Consider the following 11420-nt stretch of genomic DNA (forward strand, 5'->3'; position numbering starts at 1 on the left):
GACATGTCCCGGCGAACGGGTTGCGGAACTGAAGGGAAGCAATAGAAGCCAACAACAAAGGATCTCCATGTAATTTAGATAAACTTGAAAAACAAACTGTGCAGCCCAGAAAAGCTATGCCAATGAAGCTTGACTTAGTAGAACTGAAAAAAGACAATCCTCTAACAATTATAAAATCATTTCCACACGAATCAAATGTGAAAATATATATAGGATTGTAAACTAAGCTGTGTTTTGCGGTTTTCGAATTTCTTGTAATTTGCATTGCATCCAAATATTTTACAGCCGCAAACCATTTAGTTAAACTAGCCGCATGTGCCTTGAATAGTTTATAAAAAAAAAACGATACGACAGAAAGTGTATAAAATATTGTCTTTTTTGCTTAATTTCACTCTGTTTTCAGAAATTTTTACAACACAGAACGCTCTGAACATTACGAAGACAAATGGTTAGTAACCAAAGAAGGAGAAAACTAGTGTGATGTCACTATAAACTTGTTCTTCCAAATCTAGATCGTTGGCCCACTGTTTACACTCTTTGCAGCGTTTGTCGGCAGGAATGCCTTGTATGCACAACTTATGGAACACGTGGCCACACTTAAATCCGATGATACAATTATAAGCAGTATTTTTCATTATTACTGGGCGTTGACATAGAAGGCATAGTTTTTCGCAGAATACTTGCTGACCACGTCTATGCAGTGTAACCACCTCGGAATGGGTATCAAAACAGTCTTTCAGTTGAATCTTAGGGCCGAAATTTTAATAAGCGGTTCGGAATTGTCCGGCTCAATTTAATTTGGTTAACAACCATGACGGGGTTCACATAGGCTAAAGTAATAAGGATTTTTTTTTATTATTCTGATAATATTAAATATACTTTATCATGCTTCTTACCCACAATGCCGTCTAAGACTTTGGCTACAATTTCGGGTTGTTCGTTTCATTGTAAGCTGATGCCATAAATCGTTGTCATGATGTTCCATGCAAAACTCGATAGCTGTATTGTATATAGACTGTATTTTAAAAACGTTTCGCTTTAAGTTTTTTACTCTATGAATAATAATAAACTCCGCCCATACAACTAAGTAAGGATAATAGCCTTTTTGTTTGCTTATGCATTGCATATGGTCAACGCCTTCAGACTTACGTATTCCTTTGAAATCATAAGATACGGCGCAAGTTGGTTTTGATCATACTTCGCATACAAGGAAACCTGTTTACTTTGATATGCATTACTGGTATCACCTTTTTGCAAAGAGTCCAAATACTGATAAAAAGACAAGGGAACGCTATAGTCGAGTCCTCGACTATTAGATACCCGCTACTCAGCAAAGGGGATTGTAATAGACATCAAATATGCATACAGCAAAGCAACCGTTTTCGATTCTGTAAAGTGACTTCACCTAGCGATGAACACTTTACTGGATCACAACTTTTAAATAAAGGATTTGATTTTATACTTTTTATGGAGGTATTGATATAATAAGAAAATAATTTTTAAAAATAGAATTAAAAGAATGTACATAACACTTATTTAAACAATCTTGAGGTGCTTACCAAAGCTCAGAATGTTTATGCTTGACCACAATCACTATATCATTTCGGAACTCAGAATAAAAATATTTGTATTTGATTGGATCGGAAACGCTTCATTTTACTTGTTACATTCTATCCAAATAACCCTATTACTACGAATAACGGATATGAATATGTGGGAGTGATATTGAAAAAAAGCCTACCTATCCCTAACCATCCCTAAGAGAACGACGAGCAGTAGCATACATTCCAAAGGAAGACGAGCCAAAAGGAGGAAAAGACGAGAACGACGACAATACGATGATAATGACGAGAAAAGAAGCAGTTTTTGACGAGATCTAGTTAGGAGAAGACGTGCTTGTGTGAAGAGCAAAACGACGCGGCGACGATCTTAATTCTACTCCAATTGTGAAATCATTTTCATTTAAATAAACACTTAAATTTATATATTCTAAAATAATAAAAACCCCACAAATATTTATTTTATTTATAACATGTCACGTAAGACTTTTACCCAGTATATATACTCTGGAGTGTGCTCCAGTTGATGGACAAAGACTTCTGGCTTTATCTCGTTCTTATCTAGAAGTATTTCAAAGGCACGTTCACGAACCAATTGAACTAATGGTATAATTATTTTGGAATGGCATCGTAAAGTTCATAACGGCGTATTAATTGAAAGACATCCTTGTTCTGTAACCTATAAATATTTTGTCAGTCCGTTCTTAAAAGCGATTTAAATACTAACTTTAGAAACATTCGGAGGGCGCTTTCGAAATCACCCTGATATGAATATAGAAGAGCCAAGGATTCGAGCAAATGATCAGTATGCTGCTTACAAAAGTTATCGTGTATGGCGTTAAGAACAGCCAAGCCTTCGTTCGGGGGGGATTGCCATTCCTTAACAATCTCGTACACGTGAGGATCGAGTTGCCATTAGTCGGATGTCGGCAGATAAGCACCAACGGAGCGTAACTGCTGACATTTTACAAGTTTAAAAATTTCTTCTTCCCAAAGGACTTTATTTTTCCCCAGCATTCGCAGGCACAGTTTTGCAGCGTCCTCATATTGCTTAAGCGCCAATAAATGGCTAATGTAAAGTCTAGACAATAGTAGTAATTTATTTAAACGCATCAAAGGATTAAGGTTTTTATGTTACCTGGTTATGCAGTGAACGGGAACGTTACCGCCATGCGTGGCAAGCAGTTCTATTGCCTCCTCGAATTTACTGTTTAAATTAAAGGAAATAAAAAGAAAAGCTCTTCGATGTTTTAGTGATTTGCCAAAAATATACAAGTTTATAGCAAATATTCAAGAAAGTCCAAAAATAATATGAAAGTACCAACAAAGACCCCAACTTTACTTCCCACCGTAGATCCTTCTGCAGAGAATATAAAGTTAATAAGTTAGAGGAATGGTGGCAATAAGGTAAAAACAATTGAAGATACATAATATCCAAGCGTTCATACGAATAGACAGACAGGCAAAGGGGTTGACTCAAAAAGTGATCCTGATGAATTATATATAGTCAAAGTCAATTTATACTTGCCGGAACATTTTTGTTTGATTTTAAAATGTCATTATTAGCCATACTTCGTTCAAATTCAAATTCAAGCAATTCAATGAAACACGAGGAACACATACGTACGTCTGAGCAACATTATGTTTTGTTATATTTCACACCCGAAAACCATTAAAGTATCTTAAATTATTTTTCAGTTAAACTAGCCACATGTGTTATGTGTGGTTTATACAAAAAAAAAAAAAACGATATGACCATAAACTGTATAATATTTCCCTTTTTTTGCGTTATTTTACTTTATTTTTAGAAATTTTCTGTAATGGTACCTACAAATGACGTGATCATAACACAGAACGCTATGAACATTACGAAGACCAATGGTTAGTAACCAAACAATGAGAAAACTGGCGTGATGTCACTTTAAACTTATTCTTCCAAATCTATATCGTTGGCCCACTGTTTACACTCCTTGCAGCGTTTGTCGGCACAACTTATGGAACACGTGGCCACTTTTAAATCCTATGATACAATTATAAACAGTATTTTTCATTATTACTGGGCGTTGCCATAGAAGGCACAGTTTTTCGCAGAATACTTGCTGACCACGTCTATGCAGTGTAACTACCTTGTAAACAAAACAGTCGTTCAGTTGAATCTTATGGGCGAAAAATAATGTTTGCTCTTGGGGATTGTAGTGCCACAGCATTTTAATAAGCGATTTTCGCAGGTTCGGAATTGTCCGGTCCAATTTAATTTGGCTAACAACCACGGCGGGTCTCACATAGTCTAAAGTAATAAGGATTTGTTTGTATTAAACTGATAATATTATATATACTTTATCATGCTTCTTACCCACAATGTCGTCTAAGACTTTGGCTACAATTTCGGGTTGTTCGGTAGTCTCATTGATAAGCTGATGCCATAAATCCATCTCTGGATAATAGCTTTCTTCTTTGCATATGGTCAACGCCTCCAGAATTCCGTATTCCTTTGAACGCATAAGAAATGGCAAAAGTTGGTTTCGATTGGTATCCACTTTTTGCAAAGAGTCCAAATACTGATAAAAAGACAAGGGAACGCTATAGTCGAGTCCTCGATTATTAGATAACCGCTACCCAGCAAAAGGGATTGTAATAGAGGTCAAATATGCATGCAGCAAAGCAACCGTTTTCGATTCTGTAAAGTGGCTTCACCTAGAGATGAACACTTTACTTGATCACAACTTTTCACATCATTTCGGAACTCAGAATAAAAATATTTGTATTTGATTGGATCGGAAACGCTTCATTTTACTTGTTACATTCTTTCCAAATAACCCTTTTACTACGAATAACGGATATGAATATGTGGGGTGATATTACTAGAATAACCCTACCTATCCCTAACCATCCCTAAGAGAACGACGAGCAGTAGCATACATTCCAAAAGAAGACGAGCCAAAAGGAGGAAAAGACGAGAACGACGACGATACGATGATAATGACGAGAAAAGAAGCAGTTTTTGACGAGATCTAGGAGAAGACGTGCTTGTGTGAAGAGCAAAACGACGCGACGACGATCTTAATTCTACTCCAATTGTGAAATCATTTTCATTTAAAAAAACACTTAAATTTATATATTCTAAAATAATAAACACCCCACAAATTTTTATTTTATTTATAACATGTCACGTAAGTCTTTTACCCAGTATATATACTCTGGAGTGTGCTCCAGTTGATGGACAAAGACTTCTGGCTTTATCTCGTTCTTATCTAGAAGTATTTCAAAGGCACGTTCACGATCCAATTGAACTAATGGTATAATTAATTTTGGAATGGCATGGTAAAGTTCATAACGGCGTATTAATTGAAAGACATCCTTGTTCTGTAACCTATAAATATTTTGTCAGTCCGTTCTTAAAAGCGATTTAAATACTAACTTTAGAAACATTCGGAGGGCGCTTTCGAAATCACCCTGATATGAATATAGAAGAGCCAAGGATTCGAGCAAATGATCAGTATGCTGCTTACGAAAGTTATCGTGTATGGCGTTAATAACAGCCAAGCCGTCGTTCGGGGGGGACTGCCATTCCTTAACAATCTCGTACACGTGAGGATCGAGTTGCCATTATTCGGATGTCGGCAGATAAGCACCAACGGAGCGTAACTGCTGACATTTTACAAGTTTAAAAATTTCTTCTTCCCAAAGGACTTTATTTTTCCCCAGCATTCGCAGGCACAGTTTTGCAGCGTCCTCATATTGCTTAAGCGCCAATAAATGGCTAATGTAAAGTCTAGACAATAGTAGTAATTTATTTAAACACATCAAAGGATTAAAGTTTTTATGTTACCTGGTTATGCAGTGAACGGGAACGTTACCGCCATGCGTGGCAAGCAATTCTATTGCCTCCTCAAATTTACTGTTTAAATTAAAGGAAATAAAAAGGAAAGCTCTTCGATGTTTTAGTGATTTGCCAAAAATATACAAGTTTATAGCAAATATTCAAGAAAGTCGAAAAATAATATGAAAGTATCAACAAAGACCCCAACTTTACTTCCCACCGTAGATCCTTCTGCAGAGAATATGGAAACAAGGAAAAAGTTAAAGTCAAGTCAAGTATTTCTGTATATCAAATTTGCGCCTAACGGACTGAAACGAACCCGACACGTCAAAGCGTATTTAACGTTGTATTTGTAGTATTTAGCACTTACTGATTAATAATAAAGTTAATAAGTTAGAGGAATGGTGGCAATAAGGTAAAAACAATTGAAGATACATAGATGGCAATAAGGTAAAAACAATTGAAGATACATAATATCCAAGCGTTCATACGAATAGACAGACAGCCAAAGGGGTTGACTCAAAAAGTAATACTGATGAATTATATATAGTCATTTATTCGAAAAAGTCAACCAAACGCCATAAATTTATACTTGCCGCAACATTTTTGTTTGATTTTAAAATGTCATTATTAGCCATACTTCGTACAAATTCAAGTTCAAGCAATTCAATGAAACACGAGCAACACATACGTACGTCTCAGCAACATTATGTTTTGTTTTCGATGAATTGCTATGCCTTCTCGAATGTTTCAAGATCTAACCACCAACCCATTTTTTTTTAATATTTTAGTATGTAGTCTTTTGTACGCAACGAACAAAGAATTTCTGATTAAATATCCTGTGAGTCGAGTCCATGAACAAAAAAATAAAATTGAGATTTTTGACCGTAGCATACGTATCAGTGGTTAGACGATGAATTTGTAGAGGGCCTTGGGGGCCATATGGTCAACCGAACATTGAAACCTATGTGCCCTGTTTAATAATTAATGCCTATACATTTTTTCTTACAGCTTCCCGACGTATCCCGGCCAAAAATAGCCTTTAAAAGGGTTGGTCCTGAGTGCTTTTGACATATTCATCCTTCGAAACAAGTCAGAGCTGACCAGCATGTCGACGGGTTAAGGGATAAAAAGTTTGGGGTCTGGTAGGAATACATGAATTGGAATCCAGCTAGAAGAAATTTTCTGTATCTGCTGGAGGATATCTTGATATATATGGTAGAAGTATGCATTCAACTGCCTCTTTTAAGGAGTCCAGTCGAGACCAATAGTCGTCTGGACAGCAAAGTTAGCTGTACATGAGAAATTCCCAATACCAGGAAATTTTGGAAAATTCTAGCACACAGTTTATCTCCTGCCTGACTTTAAATGACGAGGGCCATTGCGGGTAAGACGTGATCATTCATTGGAGTAAGGGTTTACTAAGTTAGGCCCTAAGGTACTGTTGGGTTACCTGATTTTCAATAGGCGATGGAGACAATTTGCTGAGAGGTGCTTGGGAGATCGAGGTATACCGACGTAGAAACTCGGAGTTTTGAGTGCGATGATAGTGATAACGATTCTTATATACTAGGGAACGATCAAATATATAATGTGAGAAGGGACAACAGCTCCTTTTTTCGGTTGTGTTCCATGAGTTTAACGCGCGTCTTCCCTAGCTTAAGACCTACTTTTATATAATACTATTTGAAGGCTAAGAAAGGTAATATAAAGTTAAGAGAAGTAGTCATCGAAATTTATTTCGCCGAAAATTACGGACTATTTTCTCAAAAGGAAATCCAAAAAACTCATTTTACCTTAGAATAGTTTTAAATTTTTACCTGCGTTGCTTAGCGATGCGGCCAAACTGTATTATTTGGCAAAAAAAAAGGAATCATTTGAGCCACAATAAATTTCTGCTTTCCAGAAAACTTTTAAAAATGCCCAAGAAACAAGCTTGAACGTATACGTAAAATTAATTAAAAATATTTGTATTAAATGAATTATAAATACATGAATATTCCACAGCATAATAGATTTAATTAAACTTTTTCCCACCTTTATAGCGTAGAGACCGACATAAAAAATAGTTTGGTTAAAATTTTAATAAAATTTTTTAGCGACCATGAGCTACGACTACTGTGACTAATGGTCACCAGCACACGAAGGCCAACAGAAGTAGACAACCGGAGCACATCGCGGAGGATAGTGGGCACTACACCGATGGAGACATCCAGAAGAGGCTAGGAGAGACAACCCATATCACAGATAGAACCGTGGCGAGAGATGAACGTTGTGGGTATAATGTGGGCGTGGTAAACTTGTTTTAGGTATTTACGAGATCCACTTCTTTTCAGTTAAAACTGTTTCTCGCACAAATTTCATGAACGCAACAGTTCTGCGCGATTTCTGAGCGTTACATTGGGCGTGCCATTTTCTTTTAGGTGAATCGATAGAAATTTATGCATTGTGCATTACAGTTGAAAATATATTTTTAGCTTTAAATTGTAGAAGCCACACTATTGTTGGCACGAACGCAATTTTTAAGGATTTGTTTAGCAATATTTCTTAAAACTCATAGAAGTTACGGTTACGCCCATTCGATTTGTTATATTTTGGGTATATGCAACTCGATCCGCCGTAACGTGGATACGTTTGGTGTATCATTTTGTCGCTGTCGAGCACACTAGCACAATCGGATAGTGCTCTCCTTTCAATGTTAAAGGTGACGATGCTATTGTTATTAACGCCAGCCCAGAAAAACGTTGAAATACATGGTGTCAAGCCTTTTTCCTAAACTCCTAACACCTACTAAAGGATTTGAAGTCGTTCTGAAATGCGTACCTCTACATAACTTTCACTGTGGACGGCAGTCCACACCGAAAGGGTGCGCGAAGGCGACTACTATATATACAGGAAGAATTAAAAATCTATATCCGATTGTTTGGAGTGATATATAAATCAAAAGGTATCGCAAAAACTACAGGAATTGCATACCAAGACTTTAAAAAAATCTACTGGTGTGGGAGAAAAAGTGGCGAAAGTTAAAATTTGGAAAATTGTATCTGTTGGGGCCGGTGAGGATAATTACCCCCCGCTATTTACCTAGTTTTATTCTCAATTAAAATACTCGTCTTATGACACCTCATCTGTCAAAATGGGATGCTCTGTTCAAAAGTAATACGCAAAACAAGATTTTGGGAATCCTCTCAAATTTAAAATTTTATCTTGCTTGTCAGTTTGTCAGTTTACACCAAAACGTTATTTCAGTTAAAAAGCTTTATAAAAGAAACATTACCACGTTTGGAAAAGCTAACTTGTTTGGCGAGACAACAGCTATAAATAGCTAAATTTTGTATAACCGTAACATGTGAAGTACTGAAGCTACACGCTGTGCTATGCGTCGTTAGAAAGGTATTTCGAAATACCATGTACGCCTTTTAAGCACAATTTATCTTAATAACACCGTTTAAAAATTATGCTCCAAAAATTGTTATTTTTTTTAAGTCTTTTTTAATGAATGATATACGACGCATTCTTCTAAAATAGCCGTTTCAAAGTTATTAATTAACAAAAATGGCCGCATTAGTTTTTCAGAGCATCCTACAATGCCTGAGCATGCGAATCCAAACTCTATTTGAAGATCTTGAAAATTTAAGATGATGTTAAATAGCTAAATATAAGAAACACTTTTGACGAGAAAAGGCCATAAATAGCTAAGCTTTGCACACCAGTAATTTATGAACTACTAAATCTGAATACTATTAGTAAGGTATTTTAAAATGTGTACAGTGTACACCTTTCTAACATGATTAGTCTAAATATAAAAAAACTTCTGATATCAAACAAAAATAATTAATAATTAATGTCTATACATTTTTTCTTACAGCTTCCCGACGTATCCCGGCCAAAAATAGCCTTTAAAAGGGTTGGTCCTGAGTGCTTTTGACATATTCATCCTTCGAAACAAGTCAGAGCTGACCAGCATGTCGACGGGTTAAGGGATAAAAAGTTTGGGGTCTGGTAGGAATACATGAATTGGAATCCATCTAGAAGAAATTTTCTGTATCTGCTGGAGGATATCTTGATATATATGGTAGAAGTATGCATTCAACTGCCTCTTTTAAGGAGTCCAGTCGAGACCAATAGTCGTCTCGACAGCTGTACACGAGGAATTCCCAATACCAGGAAATTTAGGAAAATTCTAGCACACAGCTTACCTCCTGCCTGACTTTAAATGACGAGGGCCATTGCGGGTAGGACGTGATTATTCATTGGAGTAAGGGTTTACTAAGTTAGGCCCTAAGGTACTGTTGGGTTACCTGATTTTCAATAGGCGATGGAGACAATTTGCTGAGAGGTGCTTGGGAGATCGAGGTATACCGACGTAGAAACTCGGAGTTTTGAGTGCGATGATAGTGATAACGATTCTTATATACTAGCGAACGATCAAATATATAATGTGAGAAGGGACAACAGGGAACGATCAAATATATAATGTGAAAAGGGACAACAGCTCCTTTTTTCGGTTGTGTTCCATGAGTTTAACGCGCGTCTTCCCTAGCTTAAGACCTACTTTTATATAATACTATTTGAAGGCTAAGAAAGGTAATATAAAGTTAAGAGAAGTAGTCATCGAAATTTATTTCGCCGAAAATTACGGACTATTTTCTCAAAAGGAAATCCAAATCTCATTTTACCTTAGAATAGTTTTAAATTTTTACCTGCGTTGCTTAGCGATGCGGCCAAACTGTATTATTTGGCAAAAAAAAAAGGAAGCATTTGAGCCACAATAAATTTCTGCTTTTCAGAAAACTTTTTAAAATGCCCAAGAAACAAGCTTGAGCGTAAAATTAATTAAAAATATTTATATTAAATGAATTATAAATACATGAATATTCCAAAGCATAATAGATTTAATTAAACTTTTTCCCACCTTTATAGCGTAGAGACCGACATAAAAAATAGTTTGGTTAAAATTTTAATAAAATTTTTTAGTGACCATGAGCTACGACTACTATGACTAATGGTCACCAGCACACGAAGGCCAACGGAAGTAGACAACCGGAGCACATCGCGAAGGACAGTGGGCACTACACCGATGGAGACATCCAGAAGAGGCTAGGAGAGACAACCCATATCACAGATAGAACCATGGCGAGAGATGAACGTTGTGGGTATAATGTGGGCGTGGTAAACTTGTTTTAGGTATTTACGAGATCCACTTCTTTTCAGTTAAAACTGTTTCTCGCACAAATTTCATGAACGCAACAGTTCTGCGCGATTTCTGAGCGTTACATTGGGCGTGCCATTTTCTTTTAGGTGAATCGATAGAAATTTATGCATTGTGCATTACAGTTGAAAATATTTTTTTAGCTTTAAATTGTAGAAGCCACAGCTCTTGTTGGCACCAACGCAATTTTTGAGGATTTGTTTAGAAATATTTCTTAAAATTCATAGAAGTTACGGTTACGCCCATTTGATTTGTTACATTTTGGGTATATGCAACTCGATCCGCCGTAACGTGGATACGTTTGGTGTATCATTTTGTCGCTGTCGAGCACACTAGCACAATCGGATAGTGCTCTCCTTTCAATGTTAAAGGTGACGATGCTATTGTTATTAACGCCAGCCCAGAAAAACGTTGAAATACATGGTGTCAAGCCTTTTTCCTAAACTCCTAACACCTACTAAAGGATTTGAAGTCGTTCTGAAATGCGTACCTCTACATAACTTTCACTGTGGACGGCAGTCCACACCGAAAGGGTGCGCGAAGGCGACTACTATATATACAGGAAGAATTAAAAATCTATATCCGATTGTTTGGAGTGATATATAAATCAAAAGGTATCGCAAAAACTACAGGAATTGCATACCAAGACTTTAAAAAAATCTACTGGTGTGGGAGAAAAAGTGGCGAAAGTTAAAATTTGGAAAATTGTATCTGTTGGGGCCGGTGAGGATAATTACCCCCCGCTATTTACCTAGTTTTATTCTCAATTAAAATACTCGTCTTATGACACCTCATCTGTCAAAATGGGATGCTCTGTTCAAAAGTAATA

The 11420-nt window shown here is 36.5% G+C and overlaps 2 pseudogenes; both read right to left on the minus strand.

The window, feature by feature from the left end:
• Positions 1-449: 449 nt before the first annotated feature.
• LOC108031592 (vacuolar protein sorting-associated protein 41 homolog) lies at positions 450-3199 on the minus strand (annotated as a pseudogene).
• A 321-nt stretch (positions 3200-3520) lies between these two features.
• LOC108031583 (vacuolar protein sorting-associated protein 41 homolog) lies at positions 3521-7555 on the minus strand (annotated as a pseudogene).
• Positions 7556-11420: the final 3865 nt, after the last annotated feature.

This window comes from Drosophila biarmipes, unplaced genomic scaffold, assembly GCF_025231255.1.
Source record: "Drosophila biarmipes strain raj3 unplaced genomic scaffold, RU_DBia_V1.1 ptg000023l, whole genome shotgun sequence".
Classification (NCBI taxonomy): domain Eukaryota; kingdom Metazoa; phylum Arthropoda; class Insecta; order Diptera; family Drosophilidae; genus Drosophila; species Drosophila biarmipes.